Below are 8895 nucleotides of genomic sequence, written 5' to 3'. Positions count from 1 at the left end.
AACTTACCAATAACCTTTTCATTCTTTTTGGAAAATAACTCACTCTTCTTGCTGAAATTACTTGTATCATACACTCCAATATTTTTCTTCATATCTTCATAAACATCATCAGTTTTTATATCTAGGATAAAACTATCAGTATCCATATACAACAATGAAACATTTTCACCATACTCTTTCTTCAAGTCATTATACAAATAATCATACATCAATATCTTTGATAAATCAAGAACTGCTGCTCCAATATAAATTGGTTTATCCATTACAATACTTTCCTTTTTCATATGAATTGCAGAAAAGTTCTCTGAAAAAACCTCTTCTCTCTCAAAACTTGGTTTATTTATCAATCTCGAAGCTTCTTTCCAAGATGTTGCGAATCTAATGTTTTGCCTGTTTCTAACATTTTCCATAGTCTTTCCAAATACAGCATTATTCATTAATTTATAAAAGTCCCCTTCAAATTTTACTTTTGTATTTGCTCTCATATCTGTATTGAATTGAATATACTTTTTCACCCAAGGACTTTGTTTAAATTTTAAAACTCTATGAATTTTAGCTACTCTTAATCCTTCTCTCAAAAACTGTTTTAAGCTTCTCTGATGCAAAACATATCCCTCTTTATCATAGAATGTTGTTAATAACTTTTCTGTTGATTTACCTTTAATATTAAAACTTTTATGATAATCACTTAACCATTCGTTCTTTGGAGTTTCTTTCTCACATGCAAAAGGAAGATCTTTATGCTTATTATGAAGATCACTCGGGTACCTCAAATCAACTTCAAAATAATAACCTTCTTCTTCGTCATTCAATTCCTCTTGAGAAGAAATAACAATATTCATCAAAGCCTTTTCATAATCCTTTTCTTCCACCCACTCTAATATACCATAAGGTAGAGATTGAGACATTGCCCATCCATACAAATTATTAGCATCAAAATACATCAAATAATTACTATCTTTTTCACTATCATAATTTGGGAGATATTTATTATTTGCTTTCGCATATCTTTTTGAACATACTTGTGATATTCCACCTCTCTTGGACTTCTCAATCATCAAAAGCATATCAACATCACTGATTAAATCTATATCTTGTTTTGTCATTTTCAACATTGCACTCCAAGCTAAACCAGGAGCTGTGAAATAGTGGGCAGGATCTAATCCATAACAATTTTTATTATGACAGAGTGATCTAAAAGCTTCAAACACATCAGCTAACAATAAAACATCTGTTTTTAGATATAAATCGTGATATTCTCCAATGTTCTTTATCTTAAATATTTTCCATATTTCTTGTGCGTGTTTATATTCCTTATCACTTATCTCTTCTTCATAAAGGTTATTATAGAAACTTTCTTTTGAAGGAAGTTGTGTTTCTTTAAATCTCATAAATGAATCCATATAATCATAAGGATAAATTCCCTTACTTGTAAGAATTTTCTCTTTACTTTGAGTTTCATTCCTTGTTTGAATTTCCTCTCTCGTAAGAATTCCTTCTTTAATCAGAATTTCATCTTTAATCTGAATTTCCTCTTTAGTTCGAATTTTCTTTATAATTAGAATTTCATCTTCAGTTAGAATTTCTTCATTAATTAGAGTTTCCTCTTTACTTTGAATTCTCTCTTTAATCTGAATTTCCTCTTGAGTGAGAATTTCCTCTTTTGGAAAGAATGAATTAAGATTTGGAAAAGAGTCCGTGGAGCTTAGATTTGATGCGAGGTAGGCTAGTGGTGTTCCCATAAACTTGTAAGAATCAAGAAACCGAATACGAGTTATAGGTTTTGTGAATATCATTTTTGTAAATGAAATATACTTTTGACTTGTGTTTGTTATGGCAGAAATATTCCCTGGTGTTTTTGAAAGTTCATTTATAAATAGATGTGTATCATAGTTGGCGCTGTTGTGAAGAAAGACTGGAATAAAAGAAGGTAATTTATAATTAAGATTACAACAGGAATGAGCGGGACCTCTATATTTACCAGTAAGATGACAATGGTCTCTAACTTTAGACTCCTTAATTTCCCCTCACAAATATGACAGATATTGTTCATTCTAAATTCTAATTTTTCTTCTTTGGTTAATTTCATCGGTTCATTTGTTTCTTTCATTAATTTAGTGAGTCTTATACAATCCTTTTCTAATCGTTTTACAAACTCTTGTGAAGCATTTTTTCCACGATAATGTTAAAGTTTGTTATACTTTTCTCCAACAGATGATTTGATATAATAACAGAAACCACAAGGAATATGTTTTTGATATTTATTTGTATATGGTTCTTTTGGATTAGGAGAAGCAGTATTTATCTTTTTAAGGATACATTCAAAATCAGCGTATATCACAAATGGGTGCATGATAGATTTATTATAATCTTCAAAATAAATCTTTTCACCAGGTTTAGGCATTGTAATTACAGCTGATTTATGATTACTACAATATTTTGAATGTTGTTCTAATCGTTCTTTTGTATGAAATGAATTAAGACATCGCTTACAAGGATATATTTTGTTTGCTGTTCTGAATACCTGAGAAGAGATTAATCTTGATAAATTATTGATGTATGTGTAATGTGAATTCTTTCCAACACTAAAATATAAAAGGTCAATGTGTGTTTCTTCATTTTTATAGTTGTTTGAAATTTTTAATATTTGAACTTTGTTTGTATCCGTTAATCCATATACATTAATAGAAAGATTATTCTTTTTCTCAAATTTAGGAATATCTGTTAGTGGCATTGGGAATTTAAAATCTTTAATGTCCAAGGTATTCTCATATTTCATATATTGTTTTACTCTTTCTGAATTACATTTTGGTGGATGAAAGTGAGCAAGAACAGACCAGAGAAAACATTTATTATCATTGTTCTTAATATTAACAACTGCCTTCTTTCGTTTTATTTCTTTTGGTAATTCAATATAAGAAGAAGCTTTAAGAGGGTTTGATTTTAGAATGTGTATATCTAAAAAGATGACTTTTTTAATATTGAATCCACTTCCTACCACTGTATTATCAACATCCTCCTCTTGTCTTGATAGTTCTTCATAAACCCCACTATTCAAAAAATCTTGAAATGATGTTATAAAATGAAGACCTGTTCTCATATAAGGAGTATGTTCTTCATCTTGTCTTTTCATATTCATTTTCACTCCCATATAAAACTTTAAAGTTTTCATTTTTTTAATGTCTTTTTAATAAATTTTTCAACATCGGGTTTCACTATTTCAATTGATTCAGCTATTGATGATGGACCGGGTTCTCCAAATTGAAAAATCCTTATTTTTATATGCCCTTTAAATGCCTCATCAGTGTTTTTAATATAATAGTCTCCCTTTACTTTAAACTCATTTTTCTTGTGTTTTTGTGATTGAAGATGTTGATTATAACTACTCTTCAAAACATCCTTTGAACAGATATCACAATGTTTTCTTTCCAACTCAAGAGGAGATATTTGATGAAATAGATTAAATGTGTGTTTGTTGGTTCGGAGGTGTTTTCTATAATGTTTATATTCGTGATTACAAACATCGCAGTACGTTGTATTCACCATATTTATAGAATAAAACTTTGCTTAAACTAAAATTTTCTTGATGAAAATTTCGTTTAATTTATAGGTGAATCTGTGCTTAAAAACATTTTATCCTCCAACTTTTTCACTTAATAAATACAATGTTTCAAGACACAAAAGACAAGTTTCAATCAATCTCTTCATCTGTTAAAGATACTGAGAAATATGTCAAGGATGTAAAATTGAACAAAGATAAATATAACAACTATTGGATAAAAACTATTATGGTAAATAATATGAGTTCTTCAATTTCCTTCAGTGGAAGGGCTTTTAGTATACCTGGTAGAACATCAATTAAAGTATCTCTAACAAAAGTTTCTCCTCTCCTTCTAGTAATATATTCAAAACTAGAAAAAGCAATGAAACAAGAAAAAGTATCAAAGAACAAAAACCTTATGGATGAAGCTTTAGAAAGAAAAGATAAGACCATCTGTAATATGCAAGGAGAAATTTGTATTTTTTTCAACAACCTTAAAGATGTAAATCCTGATGAAATAAAGGATGTTAATATATCAGGTGAAATGACATTTCGTTCAATAGTAGTTAACGATAATTTTAAAATTACCTTTAATATAAAAAATGTTGTCGTTGAATCTGATAATGAAAAAAAGTATATCGATATCGATGGTAATATACAACTGAAAGTATAGATGAATTTCAGTTTAAGTAAAGTTTTACTTTATAAATATGCTAGACTTTCCTGATTCTCCATATGACAAATTTGAGAATTGTCCTGCGTGTGAAAGACGGGGATTAAACACAGAGTCAAAAGCCTATAAACAATGTATATTCTGTGATTATCTTCTAATTAATGATAATAAAAAACATAAAAAGGAAAATAATTCTTTTAGATTTACACCAAAAATGAATTACTTTACAAGATTGATTAGAGAAATGAATGTAAAGTATGAGGATGATAACACACCTTTCCTTACAAGGGAAGAAACTGAACGTATAAGAGAAATGTTCAAAGGATTGTTGTTGTATATTATTCATGGATGTAATTTTCAGGGAAATATCAACACAAGATATTGTATAAATAAAATAATGGATTATCTTGAAATTAAACCTGAACTTAGGATAAAATATAGAGTTTCTAAAAAAGCCAATAAGAAATTAAATAACCTGTTTTTCAAATATATAAATGAATGATTTTTTACCTATTTGGGAAAATAAGATAAAATTTAACAACCATAAAAATCTCCCAAATTCATTAAGATGTCTCATAGTTGGTTCAAGTGGATGTGGAAAAACCTGCTTACTTTTAAAAATGCTCCTCACTCCCAACTTTTTAGATTATGATAATTTAATAATTTTCACAAAGTCGAGTTTTCAACCAGAGTATCAACTACTCTCACAAGGTTTTAATGCTGGTCTTCAAAAAGAAGATATAATAGGTTTAATTAAACGTCAAAAAATCCTAAATGATTATAACATTGAAGATATAATTCAACTATTTTGTGATACACAGAGATGTAAAAAGAAATCAAATCTTATAACTTGTATTCTTAGTGATAATACGGATGATATACCGTCTCCCCAAGATTTGGATAAATCAAAAAGAACCTCGTTATCTTTGATGATTGTGTTAATGAGAGAAACCAAACGGTAATGGACAGCTACTACACAAGAGGGAGACATTCTTCTTGTAATTGTATTTATCTTAGTCAATCGTACTTTCAACTTCCTCGTCGTTCCATCAGAAACAATGCTAATACTTTTATTTTATTCAAGTTAAATTCAATAGATATCAATAATTTTTGGAGAGATAATTGTTCTACATTATGTAGTAAAAAGAAATTTGAGGATTATATGAAGCACACGACTGAAAAATATAAATATATTGTTGTGAAACAAGATGAGATATTAAGGGATATATTTTTTGTTTTATAAACAATTACATATATAAATGACAACTATTATTATAAATCTTGTGGGTAAATCTGCTTCTGGAAAAAACTTTCATAAATCAAGGTTCTTGTGTAGTACAAATGAGAATATTGTAAATTTACTTAAAAACACCCCGTGATACGCATTGTATCAACAACAACTAGAGCAATAAGACCTGGAGAAGTAAAAGGTGAAGATTATCACTATATTTCAGTGGAGGAACATATGCGATTGAGGAATGAAGGACAAATATTTGAGGAGGTTTCTCTTGGTACAACAAAATATTCACATTGTAAGAGTGAGTTAAAGAAACTAAAATCTGGTGGTGTTGGGATATTAGAAACTAATCCAGAAGGAACGAGACAAATTATTAAATATCTGAGCGGAGTGAAGATTTTATCATTCGGTTTTGATGTTGATGAAGAAACTCAACGCAAACGTATGAAAAGCAGAGATGCAAGGATTAGTGAAGAAGAAATTACAACTCGCATTAATGTTAATAAAGAATTTGATGAAATATTTAAAGAAAAGGATTTATTTGAACACATCTACTTGAATGATGAAGAAAAGGAAAATTTCCCTGTTGATCTTTACAATTCATTAAATGATATTTTACAATAAATAAATGGATACAAAAGAAAGAGCAAGAAGATTTAAGGAACATCAAGAGTTGGTTTCAAAAGTTGTAAAACAACAGGAAGACATAAAGAAGAAACGCAGACAGAAACTAACGGGCGAAGAAGCATTTGAAAAAAAACAAGAGAAATTTTTTAAACCACTTTTAAAAACTTCCCAAGAAAAAATGAAAGATGTTTCCACAGTTCCCACAGTAGAATATACTCCTAGAAAGCTTCAAACGTTAAAAGATTTCAGTCAAATGACGGAGGAAGAATTAGAGCATTTAGGAGAATTAGAATATGATGATGAAGGTTTATTTCAACAACTGGAAGAGATTAATCAACCCCCTGATTATATTGTGAATGCTGTTCAAAACAATAAATATTCAGCGGATTCAAAAACCAAAGCAGGACTCATTCCAACAGAACAACCAGCAATATTTCATCTTGTTCAAGAAAAGGTATTGATATTTAATGATGAATTAAGGTTCTTAAGTTCTGCTCAACCCCCTGTTAAACTAACTCCGAGATTAATGTTTCTTCTCACAAAAGATGGAAGACAAGGTTCAACTGTGAGGGATGAATCAAAGTATATTGATAAACCATTGGATATGGAAAATAATGATGATAGAGTATATATTGATTTGCTGAACACTCTAAATTATAAGGTTATTCTTTCTGGTAAAAGTAGGAAGAATGAGAAGGAGAAACACATTATTCAGGCTTTAAGTATCCTTGGTTCAGGTATTAGTTTTCTTCCAAATGACCCATCGCAATTAGTTAATAGACTGTTATTGTTGTTCGGCAGTAAGAAGGCTGGAAATAACAATTGTTTTAATGAAGCATCAGCCATTTTAGACCAGTTGATGAACATGAAAATAATTAATAAATCTCAATATAAAGACATTTTATCTCATATTAAATAAGATGAGAAGCACAATCCTGAGTTTTAATTTCACAACAAGCGACCACACATCTTCATTCCCATACCCACTACAACTTGACACAACAAAAGAATATGAGGCATCTTTATTGTCCATGGAGACTTATAATACCTTATTTAATATAACCGAGAAAAATGACAAGTTTAGTTATAATCCGGGAAGTGGATACAAAACGATAACAGTCTCACCCGGAGCAGACGAGATTTCTCAAATATCTTCCGAAATTGCTCGTCTTATGAAAGAACAGGGTGATGAACCAAAAAATATTGTTATAAACATTCAAAAACATACTTCAAAATCAACGATTAAAGTTAAAAATAACTACAAGGTTGATTTCACAATTGATAATTCATTTAGAGAGTTATTAGGTTTCTCCTCAAAAAAGATTGAAACTAATGGGACGTTTTACAGTGATAATGTCATTCAAATATCCTCAGGAATAAATTCGGTGTTAATTCACTGTGATTTGATTGATGGTGCTTATAATAATGGATTAAAAACAAATACAATATTTTCATTCAGCGCATACTCAACCCCAATTGGTTATAAATTCAATATGGAACCTAAAAATTTGGTTTATCTACCTGTGTCAGGAAAAACCATACACAGAGTAAATTTTAGGATAACCGACCAAGATAATCGTGTGATTTCTTTTAATGGAGAAGTTATATCCATCAGAATTCACCTACGTGAAGTTTTTCAATAAATAAATACGATGGTTATTGTGAGGAAGCACGAGTTGGGAAAATATAAAATAATTACAGGGGATGGGATGTTCCTTTCCCCGTACTACAAGGGTGAAGGTATGTATCTTGGTAGAGGATACTATAAACCTAAGAGACAAAGGGGTGTCGGACATCAATTTAGAGGAGATGGGATAATTGATACTCTCATGGGTATTGGTTCAACTATTCTTAAACATAAAGACCTAATTGGTTCAACTGCTTCTGCTGTGGGAAATGTAGCAGGTGCTGTAAAGAGTATAAAAGATGCTCAGAAAGAATCTCATAAATTACAAGCAATAAAAGAAATTAAGAAAGGTAAAACTCAGTTGTCCCCCCAAGAACGACAGAAAATAATTCAAATACTTGGATCAGGGTTTCAAAAGTTTTAACATCTTTTTTCCTAAATAAATACAAGTATGGAAGCAATTGATAGTATCTATGATTTGGATGATACTATTATTATCTCAAACTCCACTAAAAAAGAAGATTACTTCAAGGTAAATGCAATAACTGGAACAGACTGGAATACAAATGGTAAAAAAAGTTTTGAAATAAATAATCAACAAACCTATTTGAATCTCTCCGAAAGTTTCTTGTTGTGTAAATTTAAATTCACTAAGGCTGGGAATAACACAAACGCTACACTTGTAAATTATTTCTTCTGGAAAATGTTTGATAGTGTGCGATTGTATATTGGAACACAAGAAGTTGAAGCGGTTGATTATGTCTCTGCTGTATCTGAAATGATGAAATTTACACTCTATACATTCAGTGATAGAATGGGAAAGGGGTCTGTCGAAGGTTTTATTCCTGATATGTCAACGGGAACAAACACAGACCCTGGATATATTCAAAGGAAAGGAATGTATAATGATGATACAAAAGCAGAAAATAGTTTTACTGTGGCAGTTCCTCTTAAAGGTATATTTGGATTTTGTGATTATGATAAAGTTCTGTATGGTCTTAAAATTAGATTTCAACTACAAAGGAATGATAATGAAAATAGATTGCTTTTTGGTGTTGGTAATGCTTTTGGTGATCAGAATAAATTTGTAATTGAGGAGATGAGTTGGTATATCAGTGAATATACTCCTAATCTTAAAACAGAAGAGATGTTGAATCGAAGACTTAACTCAAAGAAACCACTCAGTGTAT

The sequence above is a fragment of the Eptatretus burgeri genome, chromosome 14, assembly GCF_056783735.1.
Source record: "Eptatretus burgeri isolate ZD-2024b chromosome 14, Ebu_testis_v1, whole genome shotgun sequence".
Classification (NCBI taxonomy): domain Eukaryota; kingdom Metazoa; phylum Chordata; class Myxini; order Myxiniformes; family Myxinidae; genus Eptatretus; species Eptatretus burgeri.
Note: the sequence above shows the minus strand (reverse complement) of the source record.